Raw genomic sequence first — 17,326 nt, 5'->3', positions numbered from 1 at the left:
TTTTCCCTTCTACAAAATTAATTGCACTATGCTATTATACTGTAAGGTTCATTCCTTAGGCCACTTCTCTTGATCTTCCACTGTGTAAAGTGGCCACAACTGATTACAAACTTTTACAAGTTTTTCACACATGAGGGGATCACCCCAAATTTGTTTCCAGTGTTTCAAGATACATCCCAGTGGTAACACCTGTGATACCCCTTTCGAGGTTTTGTTTCCAATTACAACCAATTACTGTTTAGGAGTGCCTTGAAGAGACTTTAACCCTTTCCTTTTCCCACCTTAGGTACCTTTAAACTGAACCCTGCCTAACTTTTGCTGTGCCTTACAGGTAGGTTAACAGTTAACACCTTTAAAATAAAGAATGTCTTTATCTTACCAGGGGTCTTGTTCCAATTTCCTTTGGACCTGGGATCAAAGGTTCTCCCTGAGAATCATCTCAGTGCCAGCTTGAGGTCCCACAATCCCTTGGATCAGTTGAAATTCAGGTGTATGTTCCACCTGGGTCGCTAAAACTGTTACCAAAAATTTGGTAAAATAAAAAAAAAACTCCTTAACACCAATGTAGCATTAAGAAGCAGGCATTCTTTATGTGGCCAGATGCACAAGGGGATAGCTCCTCTGAAAACTGTGTGTGTTGGTTTGAAAGTAAAACCAGTGCGAGACTCCAAGTCAGTAATACAATTTAATAGGAGAAAAGAGAAAAAATAAAATACATGCAATAATATAAAAGAAACAACCACCAATACAGTCAGAAATACAACCTGACACCCTGTCAGTCAGGGTGTTGGTAGCAGTCCGTATAAATGGTGGCTGCAGTCCTCCTGGATGTGGTTCTGTTGAAGCAGTGCTCCTGTAGAAGGTGCAGTTTTCCTCCGAAGATCCAGCGATGATGTGGAAAAGGTCCGACTTTCCTCTGGGATCCAGTAGAAAGGTCTGTCCTCGGGTCCCAAACCCCAGTTTTTTATCTGGGTAGGAAAGGCTTGGCTCCTGCCCCTGGTTGGGGCATCTCCCAATGGGATGATGTAATCTTATCAGTCACACAATAGGACTTAATGGCCCATTAACGGAATATATCTTCTGGAGGAAGGATGGGTTGTGAATAGATAACGATGATCATCCCCCGATCTTATCAGATGGCACATCAGCAGAGGATATCTCCCACAGAGATAAGGATCACCACCCCTCCCACATTTTAACAGATGGTGATAGAATACACATTTTTGCATTGTACCCCAGGACACTGTGCATGCTCATTAAAGTTTCTCTTTATATACTGTATTTTGCATACTTTTTTATTGATTGTCCTAGAATAAACGTACATATGATAATCATTTCCCCAAAATCATTAACATATTTCCCTTCCCCTATATGCATGCATTTTTCTGTCCTGGGGGTCTCTCTGGTGGTCCCTAGTGGTCGTAGACCCCAATGTTATGGCTGTCATATGTGAGTTAGCAGGGTACCGGGGCTGGTGAACTTCCACTTCTCCTTCTTACACAGTGGACATTGCACAGTGCCATAGGCCAATGGTTTTGTTGGAATAAGTGTGTCAGCTCACCAGGTGTAGACAATTTATCATCTGGTAACAAAAGGAGTCCAGGAAGGCTGGAAATGCTTTAAGAGGGAAATCTTTCAGATGCAGGAGCAGGCTGTCCCTATGTGCCAAAAGACAAGCATGGAGGGAAGAAGCCTGTGTGAACAGAGTTTCGACTGGAACTCATGGAAGGAAAGACAATATTGAAGTGGGGAAAAGCTTTCTATGACCCACAAAATAAGTTATAAGAGTAGGTATGTATTTATTCAGCGCTGAGGTGCATGGGGATAGCTCCTCCAAAAACATGCACATCTTTGGTGACCTGTGCCTCTCCTTTTATTCTCTACAAACTAGGACTACACAATTTGCCTAATACATATTCATTGCCTGTCCCCTGCTTCATATTGAAATTAGCTTCACGCCTCTTTGTGACTGCACATTGTTCCTTTTAGATTACTCTGGGGGTCTTTGGGATGAAGTAAATATTCTTCCTCTCAGTTTGAACTTTTCACCTTGCCTCCTTTCGCATGCTCTCTTTTTAGTCCTTTGGTCATTTTCCAGACTTTGATATCAGTTTTCCTGGTCTCAGGGGTCTGAGGACCCCCTTATCATATGGTGTCTTTGTCCTTGCATCCTGTTTGCGCATTCTAGCCCTTGATCCCACCTTATAGCCTTGCTCTCCTCCTGTTCTTGTAAGCACTGTAACTTATAGCAAACAATACAGTTCTGTCAGTCCCCCTTTTAGTCAAAGCATTTCTTGATGCTTGATTCTTGATTATCAATTTCTCTATTTCAATATCACCTTTGGAAGGAGAGGTAGGTAACTTGTAAGGTGTTATAGATAGGTAATGTGATGGATTGGCTCTCGCAATTAGATGAATATTGTGTATATGTTAAGAGAAGTTTTATTGATGTATGGCTATGTTATCATGGTCTTGTTGTTTAGACATCCTCTGTTCTCCCCATAGTCCCCTTCCCCCTTCGGTATTGTTGCCACCAGACAGCCTTGGTTGTGAAAGACTTGTGGACGGAGGGTGTGCACATGTGTCCCTTGCATGGAGCAGCTGGGAATAGGGAAGGCTTGTTGCTAAGAAGGCGTGGCATGACAACACCTGACCTCCAATCAAGTTGCAAGAAAGTAGTTTCCACCAATGGACAGCAAAGAAGAGTTGACAGACAGCTTTTGTGAGGGGCCAGGGCTGACTGATGCAACACCCCCAGGTGTATAAAACATGGAGCAGCCATTTTGTAGATGAGTATGTGGCAGACGGTCATACACTTCCGGCGCCGTCTCTTTTCCCTTATTCAGTCCTTTGTTGTATTTGTTAAGGTTTAATAAACCTTTGAAAATTTTAAAGTGAGCAGTCGTTTCTCACAAATGGGGGATCAGTCCGGGATAAAAACCTCATCTCCCTGGCCCTAGGAGATTTCAAAAGGGAGACATGCCCTGCCGAATTTGGCGGCTTGATTGACTTGTCTTCGGGTCACTGGTGATTTGCAGGTCAACACCCCAGGGACAACAAAAGACTAAATAACAAAAAAGAAGAGGGAGAAGAAGGGGAAAAAGCTCCCTGGGGAAAAACTGCAAACTGTGATTACCATCCTCATAATTGTTCTGGCCAGATTAATAGCCTGTCATCTGGGTGCACTAACCCCAGCTCCAGGTGGCAGCGCACAGGATCCATACCTAGTGCATTGGAGCTTAAGGACATTGGATGGTTGGGCTGATATAGGGCAGGATGCAAAGTAAGAGGAAAGTGGGGAACCCCAAAAGGTGGGACGCAAGTGAAAGAGGGGCAGGGAAGAAGCTGCAGGTGGGACATGGAGTACAAGGGAAGCGTGAGTCCACGTGGGTGGCTTTTGGCATTTGCCCTGCACTAGTATGCCAGAAGGCACCGGGGTGCTGGACCATGGAGGCTTCCCTGTGATACTTGCCAACATAAAGCCAAGGGACCACGGGAGTCCACATGGTGGCAGTTGTCCTGCACTATGCTGGGAGGCACTGGGGCATGAGACCATGGTGACGAAAGAGTGGTGGAGCCGACCCAGTTGTGTGGGAGTCCCTGGACCCCAGGCAGGTTGTCTGTTTGCTTTTGCTTTCTGAGAGGAAGGTAAGATTCTTTTTTTGTTTTCTTTCTTCTTTCTCTCTTTTTCTTTCTTTTCTTTTCCTTCTTCTCGCTGTTGGGACGGCAGGCTTGGACCTGTGTTTGGCTGATTGGGAAGGTGGGCCTTGTTGGGAGGACCTGTGATTGGCTGTTGAAAAGGCAGGCTTTTTATTGGGAGGACCTATGGTTAGCTGTTGAAGAATGGGACTAAGAACAAGTAAAGAATCCCCAAGGGGAGAGAGAAATTAAAGGATACTCCCAAACAGTCCCCTGAGAAGAAGACTAGCCTGGTGGAGATGTGACCCCAACACCAAGGGTGAAGATAAGGTTATGCAGTATTGTGTGATAGAGTGGACTGAGAGGGAGATTGGGTCCAACCATGTGTACTGGCTGTTGTGTGAGTCAAATGAGGAGTAGATGTGTCAGATTTTAAACATCCATATAAAAACTAAGGAACAGCCCTAGTACAGATAAGGGAGAAGGGATTTCTCACTGAACAACTCTTCTAGCTATGGCCTCTCAGTCCAGAATCTAAAAAGAAAGCTACTCTGCACCCCACTCATCCAAACAGAACATCCTGGATTCAGAAAAAAACATTCGCTCGGAGTATGCTTTGTTTTCCTCCTTCCTTTTGCCACCTCCTACCTTTTTCTCTTTGTGACACTAGTTTTTGATTAAGTATAGCACAGAATAGTTGTTCTATACAGTGATTCCAGTATAAATTCCAAGAACTCTGTTTCAAGGTCACTGTTACCCCTGCAGAGAGGCCTGGAGCTTCCCTTACTGTCTGTGCCTGATCTCCAGGGGATTGTGAGCTGCCCTCCACAGTAACAGGGACCACAGGTACCCTCCTCCCTTCAGTTAAGGGGTAAGAGATGCCCCTTGACAAAACACAACAGTTTAGCTACTGCCACCTGCACTTCCCCTTCATCTCCTGATGCTTCCATGGGGATTTTGGCTTCTGGAGCAGTGGGGTAGGGCTGTTGTTGGTTCCTACCCCTACATCCCATGATGATATAAGGGGTGAGTGAGGCCATGTGTGCTATGCACTGGCAGTGATCCTCAATAAAGCCTTCTAATCCTCTCCTCCATGCTAGTCAAGCTCATGAGAAAGATGCGACAGCAAAAAGGTGCTCAGTTTTGTGCCCTCCTGCCCTTGTGGAGTGAGAGGAAGGAGGCAAGAATCCAGCATGGTCTCTCTTTGACCCTTCTTTTGGGACAACACTGTCTGCTCCCACCCCAAAGGCACAGAGGGTGCTCTTTCCCCCACCAGTGAATATTGCCTGGGAGTGTGGCAAGCAATGATGTGACTCATCTCATTTTGAGACTGGCCTGACCTTTCCTGTTTGTGCAGAGAGTGAGCTCACTGTTCACCACAGGTGTTCTCTTTCCAGCACAGATTCTCTGTGTGTTGTTTGCACTGGAATGGGGATTTGTAGGTTGCCTTTTGTTTCTTCGTTAAAAGGCAAATGATGGTGGGTAGAGCTCTGCATAAAGTGAGATGAAAAAAAGAACACAGTTGGTTGCCCCTGAGACCATCAGAGGAGGGGAATCATCCCATTGTACCCCCTCTGAGCCTCACCAGAGGGAGATAACCAATAAATTGTCCCCAAAGACAGGGTTCTGTGTGGCCTTGTGTTGCCTGAAGTAATACGGGACCTATCTTGGCATGTGTGGCGGGAGAATTGGAGAGGTAAGTAGAACTCAGAGTGGCATATTTTAACTAATTGTAGGCATGAACTGTGCCACAATGCCCCACCCACACTCCCCTCTCCTGTCCCCATCCCTATCATGTCGTGATCCCACGGGAAAAGACCCACAGGGGGGTCGGGGCCAGGAGAGCTCTGGGGAGTGCTGTGCATGTGTGTGCCAGTGTGCACGGCTCTGTGAACACACATGTGCTGAAGTGCACATGTGTATCAGTGTGCATGGCTGCATGCATGGGTATTTTCTGGTGTGCCCAGATGTGAGTGTACACATCCTGCTTTGCACAGTATACATATGTGCTAGCGTGCACAACACTGTGCACAGAGATGTGCTAATGTGTACACATGTTGTGTGCACTCCTGTATACACGTGTTGAGTGCACACTCAAGTGTGAGTGGGTCTGTGCACAGCTCTGTGCTTGTAGGTGTGCACAGGCTCTTCAGGTGTGAGCATGGCTCTGTGTGGGACATGTGTATGTTGATGTATATGACACTAAAAACATTGGTGTGCACAGCTCTGCATGCACATGTTAGTGTGCACAGGCTCTACGTGCAAGAAGGTCTCATGCTTGTGGGAACGTGTGCATTGGTAGAGACTGTACATAGGTGTCTGTGTAGCACATGTGCTGGTGTGCGCAGGTTGGGCGTGCACAAGTGTGTGCTGCTGGCAGGTACCACTATGCACAGGAGCTCTGTACAGGTGAGCAGGTACCTATATGTGTGTGCACTGGCTCTGCACGTCCCTGTGTGCATACACAGGCTGGGCACGCCCAGGAACATGGCTTTAGATACACAGCTCTGGATACACAGCTCCATGCATCCTGCTGCTGTCCCACCTGGGAAAACAGACGTGTGTGTATGTGTATTTGTGTGTGTGTGTGTATATGTGTGTCACTACTGAGCTCTGCTGGCTAAAGTAGCCCCTGGCTCTCTGTGTACACTCTGTTCTTGTAGGGAGAGGAATTTGCCTCTGCATTTAAGATTACAAAAAGTCTATGTTAAGTTGTGTACAGTGATTTCCATCAAGTTTAATTGTGTTTAAATTTCCATTAAATCCCTATAAACAGGGGTATCTGCAATCACTGTGACTGTTTTCCACACTCGTAGCTTGCATAAAGAGATGATCCCTCAAACTACTACCTTGGATTTCAGATGGAAAGACTGACTTTTGACCCCTCGGTGGGAAAGTCCCTTTTCAGGTACTGCTCACCACTGAATTGGCTGTGCAAATCGCAGAGCGGAGATGGACTCATGTCAACCAAATTAAAGACCCAGTGGAAGAACCCAAAAAATAGAGTATAACATCCAGACGGGATGAGACAAGACTGACTCTTAAGCAGAGACCAAGAGGTAACTGGAGAAGCCCCAGAACGTCTCAAAAGTAGAGTCAAGCTTCCACTGGCCAGCTCGAGGACTGGTTAAGAAACACTTTGTGCAGGGAATTTAAATTATATTAGTCATTGATGTAATTGTCCTATTTTAATGGATGGGGATTGCGAATGTCTTTTGAGGGGAAGTACGTGGGGAACAGTGAGAAGTGCTGGGGTGGTTCTCTTGGAAATTGGCAAGTGGAGTAAGACAGGAACTAGAGGGCAAGACTGGGTTGGCTCCTGTGCTCTCCACTGAGAAGATTATATAGCCCTGCTGTGGGCAGCAACCCTGTAGGCATGGTAAGGTGGGGGTAGAAGCTATACTGGACCTCTATCATTCCTCAATTATCTTTTCCCTCTGGATTCCAATACAAGTGGAGTACAACAGGGACTAGAGGGCAAGACTGGGTTGGCCTCTGTACTCACCACCAAGATACACCTGCTATGGGTAGAACCCCATAGGCATGGCAGATGGGGGTAAAAGCCATACCAGACCTCTGTGATTCCCTTTTGTCTGCTCAAACCAATTAATGTCACAAACTCCACCAATCATTTTGCTTAGAGAAAACCTTAAGTTTTTTTCTTGTTCCTACTGTCCTAATCAACATCAACAGACACTATTAGGACTCATCCTGATGCCTTGAGTTTTAGCTTTTATATTTTTCAGATTCTCTGCTGCCTGGTATGTAACTCTGAAACTTCATATTAGGTGTTAGTATGTTCTCTTCATAGAATAGTTAGACAAAACCAATCCCTTCCCAGCTTGAGAATCAAGGACATCCGGTACCTAAAAAGCATAAAGAACAGCTAAGGGAAGGGGGCAAGCTAGGAGTTTGAGACTTCATGACCTGGGACTATAATTGGACAATTGACCCAATATGTAGATGAACCAAAACTTATAAAAGTGTAAAAACTTGTGACCGAGATCCATCTTGGATCCATCCTGGGTGTAGCCCCAGCCAGGCTCTTGTACTGCCCCAGGTGTATCCTTTTAAGGCCTTTCAATAAATACCTATTTTATTATTTTAACTGTCTAGTCTCTGTTCTACATCAGCCTCTCTAGGCATCAGTTCAAAATCAAATTTGGCTTAAGAGAAGCATGAGTAGATCATCAAAATCAAAAATGAGAGTTAATTGCTCGAGCCAATTAATTATTGTTGCTGCCATTGTTGTTTGTCTTGTTGTACATATATATTAGTAAAGAACTATTATTCCTTTTCCCATATCTTTGCCTGGAAGCCCCATAATTTCAAAATGATGATGATGATGATAATAATAATAATAATAATAATAATTTGGAGGGAAAGGTTTCATATTTTCCATCCCAAGAAGGTTCCCACCTTCCATGGCAGGCGCCTGTCTTTTAAACCAAGACACCATGATTGTTCATTGTCACTCTCTACTTTCCATTAGACTTACACACTGGCCATATAGGAGTATTGAAGGGTGTGTGTTTTCTGGCTGCTCCCTGGCTCTCCAATTCACATATCATCTCATGGATGGAAGTTACAGTGTCCTGGTTGGTGTGGTACTGTCGATGGCACACTATTGTGGTTGTGATCAGTACCTGTTCTTCTTTGATCCTCAGCAGTCGCACAGCAGAAGGGTCCTCTGAGAGACCAGGCAAGATAGTCACCTCTCTAATTTCCACGGCAAATTCTTGCAGGTACTGGATACCTTTCTCCATGTGTCTTAGTTTGAAAGACATGTGTCTGTTAAGGAAGGCAGGAGGTTCTCTTGGAATGGAAAATATGACCCCACTTCCTTCCAAATTATTATAATTTGGAAATTAAGGGGCTTTCAGGCAAAGATATGGGACAAAGAATAATAGTTTTACTAGTATGTATAATAAAGCAAATAAACAACAGCAATGGCAGCGACAACAAACAGAACCAGAAACCCAGTAACAGCCTTCCTGGCTGCAGGCCCTTTCCTCTTTTGTGTAGTTATGCTCACAGCCAGCAGGGGCGCTGGCGGCTCCCCAGCTGGGTAGGGCAGATGCAATGATTCCCGTGGCTGCAGGGGGTGCTCCAGTGTGAGCTTGGGGACCACGCAGTAATGGCGGCTTGACCAAGATGGGAAGGGATGGAAAAAGGGCTTGCTTTACAAGCCCCCCGGGTGCAGCTGATCCTGGTGCCCCAGTAACTCTTGGAAGCAGCAAGCTGGAATGTCAGGAATGAGCAAAAAATCCCAGGGTGGTAGACGAGATGTATCAGAAGTTCCCTAGCTGCAGCTAGAACTGCTGGGTGCTGGGGCAGGGCTGGAACCAAGGGGTGTCCCAGCAGAGCTGGAAACCATGGGGCATCCTGGCAGGGCATGGAGTGCAGAGCTGCAATGTAGTGAAAATTTGGAGCAGTAGCGAAAGAAAGGCGGGGGGGGGGGGGGGTCCTGTGGCAGCCCAGCTACTGAGCAGATGGTGAGAGGTTTTTTTTATAGCTAGCAAAGAAATAATATAACTTAGGATTCAATGTATCTTACCATCCAGTTGTTGGTGGGGCACACATCGAGATCCTTTCCCTCAATCCCCAGGAAAGTAACCACAGAATCTGCATCCAAACTCAGGGGAGAAGTCCCGTACTTGTCAGGGTGCATGTGTAGGAGGCTTCTGCCTCTGTGATAACTTGTGTGTCTTTTATAGTCTTTGTAAAACAGTGTCTCTCAGTCAAGAATAATTCTTTTATCTCTTCCCACATCTGCTCTCCAGACCAAGATGTTGAGTCTTACGTGGGGTCTTGGTTTAAGAGAATTTAAAGAGGTGGACACTCTAAAATGAGCTACCTCCCCTTAGTTTCAATCAATCCCTTTCCACCAATAAGGAGAAATTAAATACTAGCAGATATAAGTGAAAAAATAACAGTTTACTAACAAACAAAACAGCATCAGGCAAAAAAAAAAAAATAGCAGTGAATAATCACTAGATAGAAAATTGCTAAATCTCTGTCCCAGTTTGAGACAAGTTTGGGAGGAAATGTCCAAAAGGGTGTCTCCTCTAAAAAGGCAGATTCCAGCAGCCCCTCCTCCAACCAGTTCAGGAGAAAATCTCCTTGGAGAAAATGATTGTTAAATAAACAGTTTTTTTTTTCCAAAGTACTCACAAAAATGAAAAATATTAAATAATGAATTCTCTCTCTGTTGGTAAATCAGAGAGTCCTTCCTGTGGATGTGGCTTGGCTCTTGCTCAGTCTCACTGGGGCTCAGGCATGCTGTCCAGACCGCAGTGCAGCTTGAGAGGGGCGGGGGCAGGCGAGGGAGGTGGGGCAGGCGATGTCCTGGTGTTCCTGACCAGAGAAAAGCTGAACAGTTACAGAAGAAACCACAATCTCAGGAAAATTTTCCTTGCCTCAGCTAACGAGGAAAACCAGCAAAAAAAAGCAAAGGAAAGCTCCCCATCTCTCTCTCTCTGCAGAGCCAAGAACTAGGGAGAGCCTTATCTCTGTTTTTAAAAAGATGCTGTGAAAGGAATTTCCACCACTTCCCTCCCCCCTCTCTCTGGACCTAGATTAAAGCTACAGTGCCCATTTCTGGACACACAGCAGATCAGATGATAGAGGATACACAGCATCATAAAGTCACCCCAGGACATTCCACTCATCCCCATATGGTCAGCTTAATAGCAAACTCATATATTCTAACTTTACATACATAAATTATACATGCACACATATATACACATATACAGCTATGTACAGATAGTGGCAGTAACATTCAGTAGACAGTGGTTTTTACACATGGTTTTCACCCAATAATCTGAGGTACACATCATGTTGTTCCATCTCTCTGCATTATCCACCATGTGCAACCTGGTTACTGAGCAAAGACAACCCCATGGATGAGTTTGTACTAGAGGCATATTAATCCAAACATTTTTTTCCTAACAAACCTCTGACATGTACCACTGGGACCTTGTCTCCATCGACTATATGCAGGAGCTCAGACAGGGCAGGGCCTGCTCAGTTGGTGAAGCCTCAGGTGTTAACTAACCAGGTGGCCTTTGCTAAACGCTGCTTCCAATTGTTGAAAGATCCCCCAAACAATGCTTTCAAGGTGGTTTTTAACAGTCCATTGCACCTCTCCACTTTGCCTGCAGCTGGTGCATGATAGGTGATATGGTACACCCACTCAATACCATGTTCCCCAGCCCAGATGTTGATAAGGCTGTTCTTGAAATGAGTCCTGTTGTCGGACTCAATCCTCTCAGGGGTACCATGCCTCCAAAGAACTTTCAAGACCTAGGATGGTGTTCTGGGCAGTGGCGTGAGGCACAGGGTAGGTCTCCAACCATCCAGTGGTGACTTCTACCATTGTGAGCACATAGCACTTGCCTTGACATGTGTAGGGAAGTGTAATGAAGTCAATCTGCCAGGCCTCCTGAGACAGGGAATGGAAAAGTAAGGAATAGTTCATCAAAAACCAAGGCAATTAGGAATGCCTGACATTTACTATGCTTGCAAAAATTGGGAGGAAAGGCAGACTGCTTTGTGATAAATGTAGCCAGGACTTGCAAACAGGGTGAGGGGTACAAGGCTACCAGTGATAAGTGATAAATCCAAAACCCTAAACCAGCAAGAACTAATCTCAAGGCCTGGAATGGGCCTAAATGGCTAAGATGCATACTCCGGAGACAAAGTTGAAAAGTTCAAGTGCGATGAAGAGTTTGGAAGCCTTCATCAGAGACCCCCGACGACCCCTGAATTGGGGAGACGCAAGCGCAAGAGGACTTTTGGTTTATTTGAATACGAAGCAAGAGTAGGCGGGGCTAGGATATGAATATGTATTAGGCGTATTGTGTAATCCTAGGCTTTTAGGGAATAGAGCAGTAGTGTGAAGTTTCAGTGTGCATGCTTTGGGAGGAATTATCCCCGTGCACCTCAGCGCTGAATAAATGCATACCTACTTTATAACTCTCATTTCTTACGAGTTATAGAGTCTTTTCCGCGTAACATTTGGCAAGCGCCAGCCAGGAGATCTCTGTCCGGCTGCAGGAGCGGGGCGGGGAGCAGACTCCCTGAGGCGCACCCTGGGATTTTCCTGGAGGGACTCCGTAACTCGGCTCGTTCTTTCGGGGACAGACAACGACCTGCTGGCCCACGGATAAATGGTATGTATCAAATTTAAGGAAACTGGGGAGCCTGTAAGTCGTATACGCTTGGCTAGGGGGGCAGCCAGTAAGCCGCATTGAGACGTCTTTGCGCGTGGGTATAGACTCCGTGTAAGTAAGATCTGAGCTTGCAAGTGGCCGCCGGCCCGGCTAGGGGGCCGGTAGTGGAAGGATACCAGCTCGGGGGGAGCCGGCGGGGGGGGAGATTCGCTGACCGATAGAGCGGCCGCCAGTGAGCCTGGGGGTGGGTCCAGTGAATCTCTGTTTTATTATTGCTTTTTTGTGATTGCCAAGGTCTGGATGTGCTGTGTTTTCGCGCTGTGTTTTGATTGTGTGAAATAATTTCTTCCATTTCGCTCGTTTCCCGGGCAACTGGAGTGCCTAGAGTGAGTGCAGTAAGTGTTGATTGGCTGCTGCATAAGGGACGCTGCATGAGGGATGCTGCATATGTATGTGTGTGTGTATTTTGCCTAGACAAACAAAAGGAGTCCTTCTCGTCCTTCTCCCTGAGTAAGTTTAGGCTTAACTCTTGAAAATTTATGAACTTAGGGTGCTTAGGACTAAGAGTGCCCTGTTGAGTGCGACGGCGCAGTGTCTGAGACAGAAGATGCTACGCTCTGTAATCCATGTGACAAAAGCCTTTATTCAGTTCTGACCTCGCTTTATATACCCCTTTCAATGTTCCCGGGTAAGCGCCTGTGATTGGTTCACAGATCAGGCTGCTCAGCCCTCTGACCAATAGCTCTCTGCAGACAGGGCTGGAATTCATTGGATTAAATCCTTGTCTGTCTCCAATTCTGTCCTATCTCTGTTCTCTGGGGGCCTGCCTTCCAAGCCAGGCTGCTTCTCTCTTATGTGGTCAGATTAACTGCCCAGTACAAGCCAGCTTGCACTGTGACAATTCCCCATTTGTGTTTTATTAATTTGAAGAAAGATTTTGAAACACAAATATGTAGCTTGTTCTCTGTAATCTTGCTTGCAAGGGCCCTTTTGCATGCAAGATGACATTGACAGCATAAATTCAATTGGAATGGGGTTTTACCTAGCTTAATAAATTTGGCTTTTTTGGATAGTGATGAGTTCCACATACCAGAAGCTGCAGTGCTTTTGTTCAGGAGCATTCAGGTGAATTTAGCACGTTTTGGTTTCACATATAACAATTTAACTGCTTAACATAGAAATATAACTTAACTTTATAACCATAAAACTTTAAACTTCTTCTTTTAAAATTATAACTTAATATAACATTCAGTTTTAGAACTGTGCAAAATTCCAACTTAACAAAACAATTTGTAAACAGTAAAATATTTTGTAAACAAACAACTCTGTTATTTCAGTGTCCTATAACTCTGTGAGGTAGGTGCAATTTCTGTCATTTACTTTCTCAGCCAATGATACATGAGCTTTTAAAGTCTAATAGATGAACTGGGATTTTCACTCAGGTACTTTGCCTGCTTAACAGGCTTGCTGGGATTCAAATTGTATCTTTTAGAAAAGGTGCAATATTTACTGCCATAATTCCTTTAAATTTAATTTTTTGTTATTGAATTTTATAAGCTTAGTATTCCAAATTATTGATGTGCTTGATGTATCATTAGAGTTGTGGTCTTTTTATTTAGAAAACTGCTAACATAATTTTTAGCTTGACATGTTACAGGCTCGATGCTTAATAATTACAGTGTTACAATTCAACATTAAACAAGGACTACTTAGTTCTAAATCATTAACATTTAAAAAACAAAAACAAGAAACCATTTAACTTAAAACCATTTCAAATAGAAACATATGTATTTCCTTTATTCCTTACTCCCCTTTCTTTGTTTTATTTAAAAACAATACACTATTTAACTTAAAACGGTTTCAATTAAAAACACACGTTTCTATCTACCCTTTCTCCCCCCTTTTTTTGTTTTTATAATTTAGAACAAGAAACAAAACATACACCTTTATTTTTATGTGGTGATAATTATAATTACTGATATGTTATAATCTAATTTTTGTGTTTAATACTGTTGAAGAGTTTTCCTTTAAATGATAACTTAGGAGAATCTTCTCCAGATAAGATTCTTCATGTTTATCCCAAAGGAAAGACTTTTAGCTTTTACAAAGCTAGATTAGATAGTCAAAATTATTTATTTTCATTTTAAATTCAGAAATATCTGGATTTTATAATTTTCTCTCCTTGTCAGTCAAATTCCAATTTGGCAGGGACAAAAGTAAAGCAAAAGCAATGGCATAAAAAGCAATGGCAAAAAGCAATGGCAAAAAGCAATGGCTTTCTCCAAGCATGTTGTCCTGGGGTACAATGCAAAAATGTGTATTCTATCACCATCTGTTAAAATGTGGGAGGGGTGGTGATCCTTATCTCTGTGGGAGATATCCTCTGCTGATGTGCCATCTGATAAGATGGGGGGATGATCATCGTTATCTATTCACAACCCATCCCTCCTCCAGAAGATATATTCTGTTAATGGGCCATTAAGTCCTATTGTGTGACTGATAAGATTACATCACCCCATTGGGAGATGCCCCAACCAGGGGCAGGAGCCAAGCCTTTCCTACCTAGATAAAAAACTGGGGTTTGGGACCCGAGGGCAGACCTTTCCACTGGATCCCAGAGGAAAGTCGGACCTTTTTCCACATCATCGCTGGATCTTCGGAGGAAAACTGCACCTTCTACAGGAGCACTGCTTCAACAGAACCACATCTGTCATCCAGGAGGACTGCAGCCACCATTTATACGGACTGCTACCAACACCCTGACTGACAGGGTGTCAGGTTGTATTTCTGACTGTGTTGGTGGTTGTTTCTTTTATATTATTGCATGTATTTTATTTTTTTTCTCTTTTCTCCTATTAAATTGTATTACTGACTTGGAGTCTCGCACTGGTTTTACTTTCAAACCAACACATTAATTGGCGCCCAACGTGGGGCACGAAGGGTGCTGAGGAAAGTCAGTATTACAATTTTGTTTTCACCATGATTCTCAACATGCTTACATGGGTTTTATATCTTGCTCTCTATATTTTTCCACACATGGGGAACTATCTGCCAGCTGTAATGCTCCTGTGTAGACCAGGATATGGTATAAAAATTGCTTTACTGGCCTATTATGTCTACTGCATGATAACCTCTGAGGCAATGAACATAATCCGGAATATATACTCGACTTTGTTTGCTTGTCCTAGTCTAGGTTGCTACATCCGGGGTTTTAACAATCACACCCAGCCCTTGGGGGGAGGGGTAAAGGATGATTTTTTCCAATCTTTCCGGCCTGATACAGTAGTTTTTGGAAATGTTGAGTTCCCGCTGGATGCTAAGGACAGCACAATATTGTTGTTAGTTCTGCTTTGTCTCCTCTGCACAGCCTTTACAGCCTACAACATGCTTAGAAACAGAACACTACATGGCGTATTGATGCGTATTCTTGAGGAAGAGGAAAAAAGAAACAAATCAACTTCGTCCACGACTGCACAGAATGTCACAAAGAGGAGAAGAACCAAACAAAAAGCAACAGTGCCCGTGTCTATGCAGACTGCCACAAAGGAGGAAAAAGCCAAAAGCGAAGCAACAGTGTCCGTGTCTACGCAGACTGCCACAGAGGAGGAAAAAGCCAAAAGCAAAGCAACAGTGTCCGTGTCTATGCAGTCTGCCACAGAGGAGAAAAAAGCCAGAAGCACCATCAGCATCTCCACACAAACCATCACTGAGCCAGAACAGCCTAGACCAGTAGCAGTTGCGCCCGTTCAGAAGAAGAAATCAAAGAGCAAATCAGTTCGCATAGTGACTGACGAGGACGTGGCAGGACCTTCGCACCCAGCAGAAGTGACAGAGCCAGAGATCATCACTCGCTCTCTATCCCTGGGTGAGCTGCGTGACCTGCGGAGGGAATTCACCCGCCAGACAAATGAGTCCATCTTGACCTGGCTGCTCCGCATCTGGGACGCTGCAGCCAATGACACCATTCTGGATGGATGTGAGGCCAGGCAACTGGGATCTCTGTCCCGGGATGTGGTCATTGACCAGGGGATTGGGAGAACCCAAGAAACTCTCAGCCTCTGGCGGCGACTGCTGACAAGTGTGAAGGACAGATACCTTTGTAAAGAAGATCTTCAGGTGCACCAAGGAAAATGGAGCACAATAGAACAAGGTATCCGATGCCTGAGGGAATTGGCCGTGCTGGAGATCATTTTCTCAGAAGATGAGAGATTTCCTAAGAGCCCAGACTGTGTCCGGTGCACGTCACAGATGTGGTTGAGATTTGCACGACTTGGACCAGAGATGTATTCCCGTTACCTGGCAACGCTGCAGTGGAGGGAAGGTGAGGACATGGTAGGCGTCTTGGCCAATAAACTAAGAATTTATGAGGACACTGTCACAGCCCCATTTCGTACCCATGTCTCATCCGTGGAAACACGGCTGGTGGAGCAAGTCCGAAGCCTGATTGAAGAGGGCCATCAGAAACTAAAAAAAGAACTTAAGGAAAACAACTACCAGATCTCTCCTGAACCAACAAGAGTTTCTGCCATTAGGAGCCGGCGTTCCTCAGGCAGGGAGAGAGGACACACTCCACGAGGTAACCTCTGGTTTTTCCTTCAGGAGCATGGAGAAGACATGAGGAAGTGGGATGGAAAACCCACCTCCTCCTTAGCAGCCCGGGTACGGGAGCTGAAAAGAGGGACACCTACCCCAAGAAGTTCATCTAGAGTCAATGCTGCTCCAGTCTCTCGTGTACAGAACTCCAGACAGTATCAGAATGATGATATGACTGATCCTCTTGAAGGAACCTCAAGAACCTATTTACAGGGAGAGAGCAACGTGTACCAGGATCAGGAATAGAGGAGCCCTGCCTCTAGCCAGGTAGAGGAGAGGGATAATCGGATCTATTGGACTGTGTGGATCCGATGGCCTGGCACATCCGACCCACAAAAACATAAGGCTTTGGTTGACACCGGCGCCCAGTGTACTCTGATGCCATCAAAGTATGTAGGAGAAGAATCCATCTCTATTTCTGGGGTAACAGGAGGATCCCAGCAGCTGACTGTAGTGGAGGCCGAAGTGAGTTTAACTGGGAACAGGTGGCAGAAACACCCCATCGTGACTGGCCCAGAGGCCCCATGCATCCTTGGCATAGACTATCTTAGAAATGGATACTTCAAAGACCCAAAAGGATATCGCTGGGCTTTCGGGATAGCTGCTGTAGAGACAGACGGCATTAGAAAACTGAGCACCTTGCCTGGTCTTGCAGATGACCCCTCTGCTGTGGGACTACTGAGAGTTGAAGAGCAACGGGTACCAATCGCCAGAACAACAGTACACCGCCGGCAATACCGTACTGACAGAGACTCAGTGATTCCCATCCATGAAATGATCCGTAAACTGGAGAGCCAAGGGGTGGTCAGCAAAACCCACTCACCCTTCAACAGCCCCATCTGGCCTGTGCGTAAATCTGAAGGAGAATGGAGATTGACCGTAGACTATCGTGCATTGAATGAGGTGACTCCACCGCT

The sequence above is a fragment of the Sturnus vulgaris genome, chromosome W (assembly GCF_052056855.1).
Source record: "Sturnus vulgaris isolate bStuVul1 chromosome W, bStuVul1.hap1, whole genome shotgun sequence".
Taxonomy (NCBI): Eukaryota; Metazoa; Chordata; class Aves; order Passeriformes; family Sturnidae; genus Sturnus; species Sturnus vulgaris.
The sequence above is the reverse complement of the archived record's forward strand: the minus strand, read 5'-3'. Positions refer to the sequence as shown.